Source organism: Dasypus novemcinctus, chromosome 11 (assembly GCF_030445035.2).
Source record: "Dasypus novemcinctus isolate mDasNov1 chromosome 11, mDasNov1.1.hap2, whole genome shotgun sequence".
NCBI classification, from domain to species: Eukaryota; Metazoa; Chordata; class Mammalia; order Cingulata; family Dasypodidae; genus Dasypus; species Dasypus novemcinctus.
Window position 1 is genome coordinate 106,147,716 of NC_080683.1, and position 15,864 is coordinate 106,163,579.

General features: G+C 37.2%; 2 long non-coding RNA genes across 3 annotated transcripts; one reads left to right on the forward strand and one right to left on the reverse strand.

The window, feature by feature from the left end:
* Positions 1 to 51: 51 nt before the first annotated feature.
* On the reverse strand, positions 52 to 15,323 carry LOC139440019 (uncharacterized). Of its 2 annotated transcripts, none has more exons than XR_011650138.1 (3): positions 14,949 to 15,323; positions 13,648 to 13,725; positions 52 to 1,054 (listed from the first exon to the last, which is right to left on the reverse strand). It is a non-coding gene; the product is annotated as an uncharacterized lncRNA (long non-coding RNA). The 2 variants fall into 2 exon arrangements; XR_011650137.1 differs by lacking the exon at positions 52 to 1,054 and adding an exon at positions 8,899 to 11,186.
* LOC131280455 (uncharacterized) lies at positions 3,296 to 6,164 on the forward strand. The gene is made up of 3 exons (XR_009188053.1): positions 3,296 to 3,924; positions 4,240 to 4,391; positions 5,713 to 6,164. It is a non-coding gene; the product is annotated as an uncharacterized lncRNA (long non-coding RNA).
* Positions 15,324 to 15,864: the final 541 nt, after the last annotated feature.

Consider the following 15,864-nt stretch of genomic DNA (forward strand, 5'->3'; position numbering starts at 1 on the left):
GTAGAATGTTATATATTTATAATACTAGAAAAAGAATTGAAATATCTGGGAATACCTTGGAATAAAACTAATGAGAACACAGACAAATATGGGAATTAATTGAATTAATTAATCAAAAGGCATAACAAGGCTTTTGGGTAGGAAGACTCAACCTCATCCAAATGTTAACATTCTCCAATGACCTAAAATGTAAAATAATTCCAATAAAATTACCATTGGGGTTCTTTTGAAGGTTCTACATTTTTAGCAGAGTCTGTATTTTTGTCTGGAACAAGAAACAAGCAATGATAATCACAGAAAACTCAGAAGATGAAGGAAAATGATAGGGATGTACTAACATATATGAAAACATATTACAAATCCTCATTATTTAAAACAATTTGATATTAGGAAATAACAAACCAATCTATGGAATAGAAGAGGTAGTCCAGCAAAAATCATCCAAATACATATGAACATTTAGTGAAAAATGTGGGGCTATTTCTGAATTCTCTTTATATATACACCCTAGATATACACCCCTGTGAATTAAATATTAGAATCCCTGTAAACAATGGGAAAAATAACAGCTGCCAACAAAATTGAGATTTTTTTCAAGATATTTAAGTTATCGCAACAGTCAAAGCCAAAAACTAAGTCTTCTGTTTATAAAATATACCAACTTTGTCTATAGGTGTCAGTGACTATTTCCTAATATAATAAATTAGAAAGCTTCAAAATAACCTTCAGAAGAATTTAAAACTATTCACAACTGTTAAATTGATGTGGCATACATTTCTAGCACCTGTCCAAATGTCTGTTATCCTCATCCTTGATAATATGATTCTGGACTTTTAACCCCCATATGAGAGCTTGGAATAAAGATATATTACCTACTTTCATTTATAGCTTAGCAAGGGTTTGATCAAAATACTATGCAATGAAATGTAAAGTAGAAGTCTTCAGTGGTAGCTTCTGAAAAGTTCCTTAGATATGGCTTTTGGTCCGATTCTTCTTTTCTCCTTCCTTCTTGCGGCTGGAACATGGATGTTACATAAGGTGATTGAGCTGCTCTCTAGGAACATGAGTTTGAAATAAACAAACAAAAAACAGATCAGCAAAATAAAAGGAATCTCCAAGTTTTCCTGCAGCCACGGACTGTTGACCAGGAGGCTTATTTTACTGAGAAAAAAAAATTAACATCAATTTTGTTTAAAACAATATTTTTCATTCCTCTCTTATTAGCTGGTGAATCTTTTTATAACTAATAAACTGGTCAAGTCACTTAACCTCACTGTGTTTCATTTTCTTCCAAAGTAATATGAAAATACTATGTTACAACAGTTTACTCTACTCTAATTTTATTCCCATTTCAGGTTGATTTTTATTTCAGTTAAAATTTATGACTGGATTTTTTTATGTTTGAGAAACAATTCTTGGTGCTTTCCGTACAATAAATATTTTCATCTTCATTGTGAGTATAGTATTACTTTCCTCTTTTGTGGAAATATAAATGAAATATACATTAAAAAGTTTCAAATAAACTTTTATTTCAAATAAAGTTTTATTGAAACCTAATAAACAAAGGCTTTTTAGAATGTATTAACCAAAGTCAGATAGCCAGCGAAGGATGAAGCCTAATTTTGATCTCAGCATTGCCTAATGTTTTAATTTTATGATTGTTATACAGTTCTTTGATGTATTTGATTCTGCATTTTTCAAGAATTTACCGCAGAGGTAATTTCTTACCTTGAGAGGCTCATAGATCTTTCTTCTTTCAATCCGTAAAGGAATTCTTCATATCCTTCCAACCAGCTATGTATATAGCAAAAAGCACTAGGATTATTTTAGATGACCAGAATGCTCTAAATCATGGGGTGTTCTTCCATTGGACTGAGAATCTGAAAATCCATCCATTTTGCATATTTAGAGCATGTATGACTGTAACCTGTACTTTAGATTCTTTAATTTTTGGTAACATTCTCATTGGGTACAATGATTCTTGTCAATGATTGATAGAAATGGAATTAATTACTGTTGAGTATTTTCAAGAATTTTGAAATAAGAACAAAATTAGGTCTATTCTGTATTAGTCTGCCAAAGGGGTTTCAATGCAAAGTATCAGAAATCTTTTGGCTTTTATAAAGGGTATTTATTTGGAGTTAAAGCTTGCAGTACAAGGCCCTAAAGAGTACAACTCAAGGTTGCTTTCTCACCAGTCAGTTTTTACATGTTGAAGCAAGATGGTCACTGATCTCTGCGAGGGTTCAGCCTTGCCCTTTTGGTTTCCTCTCTCTCAGCTGCAGGCTGAAATAAAGCTTATCTCAGGGCTTCCTCTCTCTCCTGGCATATTGGCCCATTTCTTTCTAACCTTCTATATCGGTGTTGGCTCTCTTCCCAAGATCAGTTGCAAACTATCAGGCAAATGGCTCATCTCTCCCTGGGACCCCAGGATCAAAAAAGACAGACCTCTCTCTTCCGGAGTCTTCTTGAGAGATTGTCTATTTATATTAGTCCACCAAGGAGGTGGGGACTCGACCTGAGTTACGCCTTACTGATATAGCACAATCAGAAGCCCTAAATTGATTTTATCAAGTAAACTTAATCAGAGGCCCCTCACTGAAGTTAAGAAAGGGTATCACAGTCAGAGCAATAAGTTAATTTACAACATAATCTTTCTTTTTTTGGGATTCATAGATAATCTCAAACAGCTCATCATCAGGGTCTGGCTCAGTTACATTTTTGTATTCAAGCTTATAAGGAAGCTGCAGAGTTCAAAGTTTCTATAATGTTACTGGTGATTACTCATTAAACATGAGATTTTCCACCTCAACCAACAATCCCCATAACTGCAAGTTCTTTAGCCCAATTCTGATTAATTTATAATGTGAATATGTAAAGAAAAATTCCATTTTTCAAATCTCAAAACAATGATTTTAAGAATAACCCATTTCCTGGACAAGCAACCAGAGTCATTTTAGACCATACTCTAATTAAAGAATGGATAAGATTGGTGACTAAATTTACTTCCATTTTATTTATTTGATTGTTAATCTCAATATTTCATTATTTATATTTTGGTACTTATTTGTAATCTAAGAAGAAAATAGTCATTATTGCAACATGGCAGTGGTCAAGCCAGATGAGGAAATGATGCCCTTTATGTAGAAAGCACATCAAGCGAATGAAGATGTTGGGAGGTATCAAAGTTCAGTGACATTTAGAAAAGGTCCATCAAGTACACAATTATTTTCATTTCCCTGTGCCAAGGTAAATAATTATGCATTTGTTTCGGTTGTTTTAAAATTTTGTTTGGGGTGAGTTTTGTAGAATGTTTTGGTAAAGAAATTTTCCACTTTTTGGATAGAGTTTATGTATTGCAATTTCTCACTGTGGCCACTTGTACAAGTACAGCAAATATCTATTCTCTGTCATCTCCCTCCCTTCCTTCCCCCTGCCCCCTTGCAGCTTGTTTGCTGTCTGCTCTCTGTGTCCATTCGCTGAGCATTCTTCTGTGTCTCCTAGTCTCCCTTTGTTTCATCATCTTGCTGCACCAGCTCTCCGTGGGCACAGGCCATCAGCTTTCCGCAGGTGTAGACCAGCTTGCCTTCACAAGGAGACCCTGGGATTCGAACCCAGGGCCTCCCATATGGTAGACGGAAGCCCAATCAATTGGGCCACAGCCTCTTCCTTCTCTGTCATCTTTTATTAATGGAAATAAGGAAATGAGGTAGAGAACTTTAACAGATCAGTCTTCAAAACCCTGGTTAAGTACTACTCTTGTTCTTAAGTTGTATTATACAAGATTGCCATCAATTATTTTAGCTAGAAAATAAAATGAAATGATTTTTAAAATTTAATTTGTTCATCCTATTTTTCCAGTGTATTGCTGGAACCCTCGCAGAGATCAGTGACCATCTTGCTTCAACATGTAAAAACTGACTGGTGAGAAAGCAACCTTGAGTTGTACTCTTTAGGGCCTTGTACTGCAAGCTTTAACTCCAAATAAATACCCTTTATAAAAGCCAAAAGATTTCTGATACTTTGCATTGAAACCCCTTTGGCAGACTAATACAGAATAGACCTAATTTTGTTCTTATTTCAAAATTCTTGAAAATACTCAACAGTAATTAATTCCATTTCTATCAATCATTGACAAGAATCATTGTACCCAATGAGAATGTTACCAAAAATTAAAGAATCTAAAGTACAGGTTACAGTCATACATGCTCTAAATATGCAAAATGGATGGATTTTCAGATTCTCAGTCCAATGGAAGAACACCCCATGATTTAGAGCATTCTGGTCATCTAAAATAATCCTAGTGCTTTTTGCTATATACATAGCTGGTTGGAAGGATATGAAGAATTCCTTTACGGATTGAAAGAAGAAAGATCTATGAGCCTCTCAAGGTAAGAAATTACCTCTGCGGTAAATTCTTGAAAAATGCAGAATCAAATACATCAAAGAACTGTATAACAATCATAAAATTAAAACATTAGGCAATGCTGAGATCAAAATTAGGCTTCATCCTTCGCTGGCTATCTTAAGTTGTATTATACAAGATTGCCATCAATTATTTTAGCTAGAAAATAAAATGAAATGATTTTTAAAATTTAATTTGTTCATCCTATTTTTCCAGTGTATTGCTCTATTAAAATCAGTAGTTTTATAGTTGATATCTATGGCCTATAGAGTAGTGCTACTAATTTTCTCTTTATATATATATATATGTATTGTTTTTTGGGTCCCTAGGCTGCTTAACACAAGTACCATGAAATGGTTCAGAATTAAGTGATGGGAATTTATTAGCTTACAGTTTAAGGCTGAGAAAATGTCCAAATCAAGGCATCATTCAAGCATCCAGGTGATGCTTTCTTCCTGAAGACTGGCTACCAGAGATCCTTGGCTCCTCTGCCACATGGCAAGGCACGTGGCAGATCTACTGGTCTCTTCTTTTTCTTCCAGGTTTCCTTGATTTTCAGCTTCTTCCTTCTTTTTTCCTCTTCTCTTACTGTATTCATTCCATTTATAAAGGTCTCCAATAATAGGAATAAGACCCATCCTGTATTAGGTGGATCCCACCTTAACTAAAGTAGTCTCATCAAATGACTTACTTCAATGGTTTTACATCCACAGGAATGGATTAGATTTAAGAACATACTTTTCTGGGGTACATACAGTCTCAATACACACACACATACACCTATGTAAATAAACATATACAAATTTTATAATTTATCTCTGTTCTTTTCTGCTTTTATCTTCCTTTTATCCTATGACTAAAGGCAGAATTCTAGGATCATACAGCTGGCAGGAGGCTCCCAACTCATCTGGTCCCAGGAGTAGATGAGCCAGGATGGCTCACTGACAGTCAGTCTTTAAGTCCCTTCCTGGAGGGAATCTCACAACAATCCATGGTAGTACAATTCTTAATGTTGTTAAGAGCAATGTTGTTCTTACTTATTATTCATAAAATGATTTATGGCTATGACATACACCCACTTTTCTATCCTTAGATATTAGATGATTGTTTTATAGGAAGATAGCAGGTCAAACAGGGAGGGAAATATTATGAGCTGTATTAAAAATGGCAACACCCAGACCAGAAAAAAAATTCTTCTTTGAAGTCGTGTCTTGGCACCTATTTGTTGATTTCATATTTCTGTTTGGTTGATCAATCCAGATATTAAGAAATTCCTTTAATACAAGGCCTCCTTTTTTTTCAAACAGAAAATACTGGAATGAACTAAGTGAAATTTTCCAAATGCTGAACTTAAATCTGAATGAAAATAGAAAATTCATGGAAGAAGAACCTGTGACCATGCGGAGCTCTGCTCTTGTATGTCAACTACACCTAAATGGGGTATTGATAAAGTCAACTCTGGAGAGATTAAGAAGTGTGCCTGCTCTGCTTTTGTTCTCCGTTCTCACACTTTTGTTTTTCATGTCCTTGGAGCCACATTCTCATCATCAGGGTCCAGCTCAGTTATATTTTCATATTCAAGCTTATAAGGAAACTGCAGAGTTCAAAGTTTCTATAATCTTATTGGTGATTACTCATTAAACATGAGATTTTCCACCTCATTTAACAGGCTTCAGAATTATTTTTTTTAACCTGCAAGCAAACGCATGCGTGCATGATACAGAAAACCCTAGAGGTGATTCTCCTCTGATCCTCTTAACTGAATAATTCAGTAAATGCCCTTTCTCTGTAAGTGCCTTGAAGAAAAAAAAAAGCTTCCATTGCTGCTGAGAATGGGTGTCCCAGATTTAAGGGTGAGTTATTTGATTTGTAAACTGTCCTTCCTGATATTTTCCTGTTTCTTTTTTTTTTTTTTTTTCTTTCAATGTAACTTTTTTTTTTTATTTTTATTTTTTTTATTTTTAATTTTTTTATTTTTTATTGACTTTGTAATAATATTACATTAAAAATATATATGTGAGGTCCCATTCAACCCCACCCCCCCACCCCCCCTCTCCCCCCCCCCCCAACAACACTCGTTCCCATCATCATGACACATCCATTGGATTTGGTAAGTACATCTTTGGGCACCTCTGCACCTCATATACATTGGTTCACATCATGTCCCATACTCTCCTCTATTCCATCATGTAGGCCCTGTGAGGATTTACAATGTCCGGTGATTACCTCTGAAGCACCATCCAGGGCAGCTCCATGTCCCGAAGATGCCTCCACCTCTCATCTCTTCCTGCCTTTCCCCATACCCTTTGTCCATTATGTCCACTTTTCCCAATCCAATGCCACCTCTTCTATGTGGACACTGGATTGGTTGTGTCCATTGCACCTTTATGTCAAGAGGAGGCTCAGATTCCACCTGGGTGCTGGATGCAATCCTCCCATTTTCAGTTGTAATCACTCTAGGCTCCATGGTGTGGTGGTTGTCCTTCTTCACCTCCATCTTAGCTGAGTGTGGTAAGTCCAATAAATCAGATTGTAGGTGCTGGAGTCTGTTGAGGCTCAGGATCTGGCTATCACATTGTCAGTCCAGAGATTCAAATCCCCTAAATATATCTTAAACCCCAACATTAACTGCACCTCCAGCACATTAGCATGAAAGTCTTATGAAGGGAGATCCCATCTGAGTCCAGATTCATCACACATAAACACCATTTCCAAAGAGGGGCCATCTGCCCTGGTAGTTAACCCCATCAGCCATGACCATAACTCCCATGGGTCTCTTTAGCCCTCAAAGGAACCAATATCTGGGGGTTGTATCTGCTTTATCTGTCTCTCTGACTCTGCTCAGTTGTGCATGAGGGCAAACCTTCTGCCAGCCTCCAGACTCTTTTTTAGAAACTCGTAGCCATATAAACTCATTTCTCCTTTCCATTTCCCCCTTACTTTAGGTCAAACAGCATTCTTATCATGCACACCTAATTTCCTCTTGATCATTCCAATCTCATTGTTTTTTAGTATTAAAGCTGTCTACTTGTCCATTTGTAACAAAAGATTTATTTTATTTTTATAAAGATATGTAGCCCATGGTCTATATATATGGATTTTGTAGCATCCCTCAAATTTCCTGAAAAAATAACTTCACAGTAACTTTAATAAATCAACTCCTAAGGTTCTTACAATAAATATGGCCTATATTTTTTTAATGTTCACCATGACCTAAATACTGTGCCATGTTACTTTGCAGGCTTTCCTGCATTAATTTTGTTTTCTTACATTCGATATTTAACTACTTAGACCATGACCAGTGGGATGAAAGACTTAAAATAAACAATACATACAGCAAAGAAATTAGTCTGATTTGAGAAAAACGTACATTTTGTATATTGAATAATATATGTGAAAGAGAATATTTCTACTGCTGTAACTCATTCTGTAAGCACAATGAGAAACAATTGTATACTTTTTTCCATTATTTCATTATACCTTTGTCAAAAAACAACTTACCATATAATTTTGTGTCAATTGCTGAACTCTCTTCTGTTTCACTGATCTATACATACATTCTTAGGTCAATACAAACAATTAATCTAAGTTTATTGTAATACTTGAAATCAGGCAGCATAAGCCCTCTAAATTTGTTCTTCTTTTTCAACATTGTTTTTGATAGTCTAGGTCTTACAAATTACTGTATTAATTTTAGCATAAGCTCATCACTTCCTCAAAAAACCACTAGGATTATGAATGGTATTACATTGAACCTACAGATCAATTTGAGAAGAATCATCCCAAGAACATAATAAATCTTTCCATAATATAGGCCTTCTTTAGTTTTTCTTTGCAATGTTTTGTGTTTTTAGTTAGGTCTTGCACATTTTTTCTTAAATGTCTTCCTAAATAATTTTTGACTATTTTAAATGGCATTTCTTTTAAATTTTATATACAAACTGGTCAGTGCTGGTATTTAAAAGTACACTTGACTTTTTAAAACCTTTGATTTATTTATATATTTTTATTTACTTTATCCCCCACCCCCCTTTCCCCAAATGGTTCACTGGTCTGTCTGCTCATTGTTTTCTTGCTTGGCTTCTCCAGGAGGCACCAGGAACTGAACCAGGACCTCCCACATGAGAGGTGAGTGCCCAACAGGCTGAGCTACATCCGCTCCTAGCAGGCTGTTGCATCTGCTGGCTGTGGCAGGGGCAGAATCTAGCTTTGTTGCATCAGGGGGTGGCATCTACTCATCTTCTTTTAGGAGGCACTGGGACTGAACCTGGGACCTCCCATGCGGTAGGTGGATGCCTAAGTGTTTGAGCCACAGCTGCTTCCTAAGTTGACTTTTGCCTTCTGCAACTCTGAATATCACAATTATGACTACTAGTAGCTTTGTTGTACACTCCTTAGGATTAAGTATGTGCATTATTATGATGGAATCTGCAAAGAAATATATTTATACCTCTTCCTTTGGGAACTTTAAGCCATTTATTTCTTTTATTGATTTATTTTACTGGCAAGGGACTCCAAAAATTGAATAATAAAAATAGTAACTAACATAGATTCTTTCATTTTCCCATTCTTATGTAGAAAGCATTGAGCCTTTCACCACTGAGTATGACATTAACGATAGGTTTTTGGTAAATAACCTTAAATAGGTTGAGGATGTTCCCTTTTATTCCTAGTTTTACCATTAATAGGTATTTAATTTTGCCATATGCTTTTTTCCTGCACTTATTGAAATGACAGTGCTTTTAGCCTCTATTGTATTAATATAATATAATATAATCAGTAGTTACAATGATTGATTTTCAGACTGTAAATTAGCCTTTCATTCCTGAGATAGTCCCCACTTATTTATCAAAAATTGTGCTTTTCATATATTACGGGATTTCATTTGCTAGAATTTTAAGAACATTTTTTGTTGATGTTTATGAGGAGCATTAGCCTGTTCTCCTGTGAAATGTCTTTGACTTGTTTAGTATCTTGATGATACTGACTTCATAAAATAAGAATTCTTCTTCCTCTATATTCTGAATATACTATCACTAAATTTCTTCATCAAATACTTGACAGAATTTACTGGTAAAGCCATCTGGCCTTCAACTTTGATAGGTAATAGGGTTATTCATTTTTCTATTTCTATTTGAGTTCATTTTGGTAAGGAATTTGTTTTATTCATGTCATAGTCATATTTGTTGGCATCAATTTGTTCATAATATCCCCTTATTTTATAGAATGTGAAGTGATTTTGCTTCCTTCATTTTTTAAAAAAGATTTATTTAATTTATTTCTCTCCCCATCAAACCCTGCCCCCCCTCCATTGTCTGCTCTCTGTGTCCATTTGCTGTGTGTTCTTCTGTGTCCACTTGCATTCTCAGTGACACCGGGAATCTGTGTCTCCTTTTGTTGCATCATCTTGCTGCATCAGCTCTCTGTGTATGTGGCACCACTCCTGGGTGGGCTGTGCTTTTTCACGTGGGGAGGCTCAAAATGGGGCATACTCCTTGCGCATGGGGCTCCCTTACGTGGGGGATATCTCTGCGTGGCACGGCACTTCTTGCACTTGGCAGCACTGTGTCTGGGCCAGCTCACCACATGGGCCAATAGGCCCTGGGTTTGAATCGGGACCTCCCATGCTTCTTTCATTCTTGATGTTGATTATTTGTGTCTTTTTTCTTGTTTATTTTATCATTTTAACAAAATCAATTTTATTGATCCTTTTAAAGAATTTGCTTTTGGATACATTAATCTCTGTTCTTTTGTCCATTTTTTGCTTCCTTGTTTTCCTCTTCAATATTTATTATTATTATACTTTGGGCTTCCTTTTGTCTTCTTTTTTAATTCTTACAATGGAAGATTAGATTATTGATATTTGACCTCATTTATTTTTTCCAATATAGCCACTTAAAGATAGAAATTTTCCTCCAAACACCATTTTAAGTGCATTCCACTAATTTTGAGGTGTTGACTTTTAATTATAATTCAGTTCAAATTATTTTCTAATTTCCCTTATTGTAGCTTCTTTTATTCATGGTTCTGTGTTCCAATATTGCTTAGTTTTCAAGTAGTTGTGAATTTTCCAGATATATTTTTTGATTGTGTGGTGATAAGAATTAAAATTTTTGATTTTAATTCTTGTCTATTTATTGACACTTTCTTTTGTGTCTCAGCATAAATTCTTGGTAAATTCTTGGTAAATTCTCCATGTGTATCTGAAAAGAATGTGCATTTTGTTTGTGGTATTCTCTAAATGGTAGTCAAGTCAAATTGTGTGAAAATACTTTTCCAAGGTTTTTTATTCCCTACTGATTTTAAGTCTCCTGTTTCTACTTTTTTTTAAAGAGGTGATAAAATCCACAACTTAATTGTGAATGTTTATTTACATATTTTGAATCTATGCTATTATGTGGATGCACATTCAGCATTTTTTTGTTATCTTAATAGATTAGTTCATTTACATAATTAAAGAACCTTCTTCTACTTTGCTAATAGTTTGTTCGAAGATTGACTTTATCTGATTTTAATAGCCATTCCCCTTTTCTTATGCTTCATGATTGTAAGTAATGCTTTTCTCTTCCTTTTTTTTTTTTTTTACTTCTTAAAAAATTTATCCTCCCCTTCCCCCAGATGATTTGCTCATCTGCTCATTGTTTACTTGCCTTCTCCAGGAGGTAGCAGGAACCAAACCCAGGACCTCCACATAAGAAGTGAGTGCACAACGGGCACCTGGGGGCCTTGTTCAGATGCAGATTCCAATTCAGTGGATCTAGGGTAGGGCCGGATTCATTGGCTGTTATAATGGCAATTTATTAGGTTAAAAGCTGTCAGTAGTGAGACCATGGAAGTTTCCAAATCAAAGCATCATCAAGAGATGATATCAAACTAAGTTGCAGGAGTCAGTGATGAGGCACATGGCAGTGTCATCCAAAGATGCTTTTCTTCTGAGCTCAGCTGTGCGTGATCAAGCACACGGCAGGGCATAATGTCAGTTATGCTGGTCTCTACCTTCTCCCTCCAGGTTCGGTTTCTTCCCTAGCTCAACTCTGGGTGATCAGGTATATGGCTCATCTCTTCCTTCTCCTCTGGTTCTTGTCTCTTACAACCTCTTGGAGGCCTATGTCTATGCCCCTGTGCCCTACTGATTCCAGCCTCCAGTCCCTGGGACCTCTCTCTCTCTAAGCTTCTCAGTGTTTATTTGTATCAGCAACTTTTTTCTGTGTCTAATGCTTTTTGTGCTCCATTTACAAAAGACTCCAGTAAGAGAATTGAGACTGAGCCTGGAGCAGACTATCTAATCAAAGGCCCACAACAGAAATAATTTAATCAAGAGTTCCCACCTACAATAGGTTTATATGCACAGAAATGGATGGGCTCTAAGGACATGATCTTTTTTGGAATCCACTTTAAACTGTTACAGCACTAGCACTGAATGAGATATTTAAAGAAAGCAGTAAATATTTAGAATAATCTCTGATAAGAGGCGGTGGACTTGGCCCAGTGATTAGGGTGTCCGTCTGCCACATGGGAGGTCCGCGGTTCAAACCCCGGGCCTCCTTGACCCGTGTGCAGCTGGCCCATGCGCAGTGCTGATGCGCGCAAGGAGTGCTCTGCCAGGCAGGGTGTCCCCCACGCAGGGGTGTCCCCCGCTAGGGAAGCCCCACGCGCAAGGAGTGCACCCCGTAAGGAGAGCCGCCCAGTGCGAAAGAAAGTGCAGCCTGCCTAAGAATGGCACCACCCACAGGGAGAGCTGATACAACAAGATGATGCAACCAAAAGAAACACAGATTCCTGTGCCGCTGACAACAACAGAAGGGGACAAAGAAACAAGATGCAGCAAATAGGCACAGAGAACAGACAACCGGGAGGGAGGGTAGGGGAGAGAAATAAACAAATAAATAAATCTTTTTTTAAAAAATCTCTGATAAGAATTCGAGAAACAAATGATAATTATTATACTAACGAGAGCCATCGTGGCGATAGGAACCATGATTTATGGTGGCACCAACCACACTATTGTACTGTATTCCACAGCAACTTAATAGCTCCTCAGATATAGAAGTAGAAACTATATATTTTTAGAAATATTTAATGAGTAAAAGTTGCAGCTTAGTTTAACTGAGAAGTTAACATAATAGAAAGTGAACAATGCTGGTGGAAACTTAATTCAAGCAAACCAAAAGTTCTAGAGTAGATAATAAAGGAAGTGAAGCCATGAGGGGACTGATGGACAGGAGGTATTCGAGGCTTCAAAGAGCTTTGATGAGATCTAAAAGCAGGTATGACTGTGAAAGACAGAAATGGAAGAGGATCTGTTTAGAGAGAGAGTTCACTGTAGAAGTCGTATTACAGTTGGGTCCTCGGTAAGGTTTTAGTGAGACTTTTAAAATAATTAAGCAATATGAAGGAAGTGACTGGGAGTGTTGTATTTACCACCATGTCAATATTAAGAACAGTTTTGCACACATCTGTAAGCAGTGAAGAAATCAATATTGAATTTGTGACTGAGTAATAGCCTTGGTGGTAGAAGAGGTGGCAGCTCTCCAAACTCGCAACATATATTTTGTATAATATTCACTAGAGGTAAAGATTTCAGTGCACTTTTGAAGCAGACTGCAACTTTGTTTTAGGAAAATATTTAAATAGGGTGTTTTAGTTACTCAAATATTAAGCAAAAACCTACATATTGTTCTTCGGAAGACAATAGAGTTATGAAACTTAAAGTGGAAGTTCAGTGTTTGGTTCTTTGACTTTAAACTTCTGAGACTATCTGAGTCAAAGCTGTTTGAAGCAATATGTTTGCTTTCCTGTAAAGCAGTGGGACTGAGGTAGAAGAAACTTATCTTCTGGAGATGTAATATTCACTAGAAACAATGCTCATAATGTCTTTACCACCACTATCTTCAACACACAAAAGAGACCTGGAGACCCTGGGAACTAGCATGGTGTATTAAGACAGGTGGAATTGGCTAGTTAACCAGGGTAAGGACCCTAGTGGGAATTCTATTCCCACAATTGATGGCACTTGGCTGCTGGAAAGATGATGAATTTACAGATGAGTGGATTCCCATATATTACTAAATTGATGAAGCATCATGCTTATTACCACCTTTGGGTCAGAGCATATGTATTAGTTTCCTATTGTTGCTGTAGCAAATTAATACAAATTTAGGGGATTAAAGCTATATATATATATTTACAATCCAACTCCTGAAGGGCATAAGATGGTGTAGCTGCAAGACCAAAGAGCCTACCTGGCATTCAGTCAAGCATTATCGGGACTTATGAACAGGAAAGAATCTCTGATGGCGGCAGAGAATGAAGATAGCATTCTGCAAATAAATGAGAAAATGAGCAGTGATATATAAGGGATTTCAGAACAAGGACAATCCATTGGATATGAGAACAGAGTTCCTGCTAGGGTCACATGAAGCATACGCATGGAGTATGGTGATGTTTTCACTGTGCTCAGATGATTACCAAGGATGTTTACTGCTTTGGGAAGATTATAGTTAATGATACCATCTATGCATTCTCTCCCCTCTGGGGAGAGTTGTTAACCTTTAATTTATGTCTGGGTCATGCAGGCAGCTACATGTTAAGGTCTTGAGGGGGGCTCTGGGACCCCACAGTCCACCTGCACATAGCAGCCTATGTTGACCATAAGACATGCATTACCTCCACATTCTACAGCAACAATATAAAGGACAACAGCTAAAGCCATTATGTGCTTTTCAGTGGCAACTGCAGCACCACCTGGCACAAAAAATGGCCAATGAGTAGAATCATCAGGGGGAAGCTTTCCTTCACATCTAGTCTTGATAGTAAAATTACACAACCCAGGGGAGGGCAGGGATAACCACCCCACGTGATGGACTCTCTCTTGTTGTTTCAGGCAGACAGGGTTGATGTGATCAAGGGTGACGGACTCATCTGTTAAACATCCTAAGCCATCATATACAACATATCCTAATAAAGTCCTGGGCTAATTAACCTATTCCCTTAAAAGGGAAAAAAATTATTATAAGTCTCATTGAATGATGGCATCTGAATCTCAGTCTTAAATGAGAAGATCTTGTTCGAAACTTGTTGTTGGATCATATTCTGCCATGCCAGCATGGTGTCCCATGCTGTCCAATTTGCAGAATTTATGGTCCAAGGCAGGCCAGTAGCACCCGAGGATGGTAAGTCTGTGCAAACCCAATATTGCATTTGGTTGTGGGTGCGGGTTACTGCCAAAGCCCACTAGAGAAGGGTAATGTGTAGGGTACTACAGGTAAAAAGAAAGATGTTTATGGGGAATAATAAGGGGCATGTCATGCTGGTCTAATAGTATACTAGCAACATTTTAGTAGTAGATAACAAAGTAACATGTAGGGGAGTCCTGTGAAGAAGCTTCCAATACCATACATTTTCCCCTTCTAAATTCTCTGAGTTTTCTGTGGTGACACCAAAAGCTAGTTTAGGCGTAAGAAGAGTCCCCGTAGACACATGTAGGGTCCCAGCTATTATGGATCTATTCTGATCAGCCACCTTCCCTGTTTCATATACTAACCTGCCTCAACTTCTCCCTCAGAGAGTTCACACCCTTATTTTTAAGGGGGAGCTGAAGGGTGATGGCCATTCTTCTGTAGCTGCTTCCTGCTGGCTAGGGGCTGAAGACCCTGATTGATGAGGTGTGAAACTCTCTGGTTATTCTGTTGAGGTTGAGGGAAGGCAGGTCCAGCACTCTGGTTGGAAATGGAGAAATTTCCACATGACTAATACCTTGTTCTGGAAGGTGTTGATTCTGAAAGAAATAAACTTAGAATTTTGAAGACACATGGTCTTACAAAAACGATAAAGAAAATGGTGGTAAGCAGCCCCATAAAGGAGGCTAGCTATGACATACTGGGACCATAGGAATGAGGAAGACCAGATGCCTCCAGACGTTACGTCCTCCTGAAGCTGATGAGCTTAATCTTGTAAGTTTCAAATGCAGTCCAGGAAACCCAGTTCCCATGGGGGTGACTATGCCCAGGACAGCTAGGAGATGTATGAGGAAAGGCACTGCCCTAGACATACACTTAAAAAGGAATATAGGCAACAATAAGAAGAGCATATGGCAAGCAAAATAAAGACATTGCTTAAGAGAGCCATTCTTTTAGCTTTAGTAATTCATTAATTACTTAGAAAATGAATTAAATTTGCAAAGACTTTTAACATGTTCAATATCCTTCTGCATATGATCTAGAATAAAGGAGATATTATTATATTCATCAGGTATATAGGTACAGCACTTAATACTAATAAATGCACTAATCAATGCACAAGTTCCTCTTTGAGCTGCAGTTAACATACATGAGCTCCAGGTTTGCAATACTATACATATTGTCTCTCCGTGGGAGCAGACCACAATGCCAATTTTGTCTGTTTAGTTTCTACTCACATTTCTCTGGTAATTATTGCTCCACTTGATATGTCCTTCACAC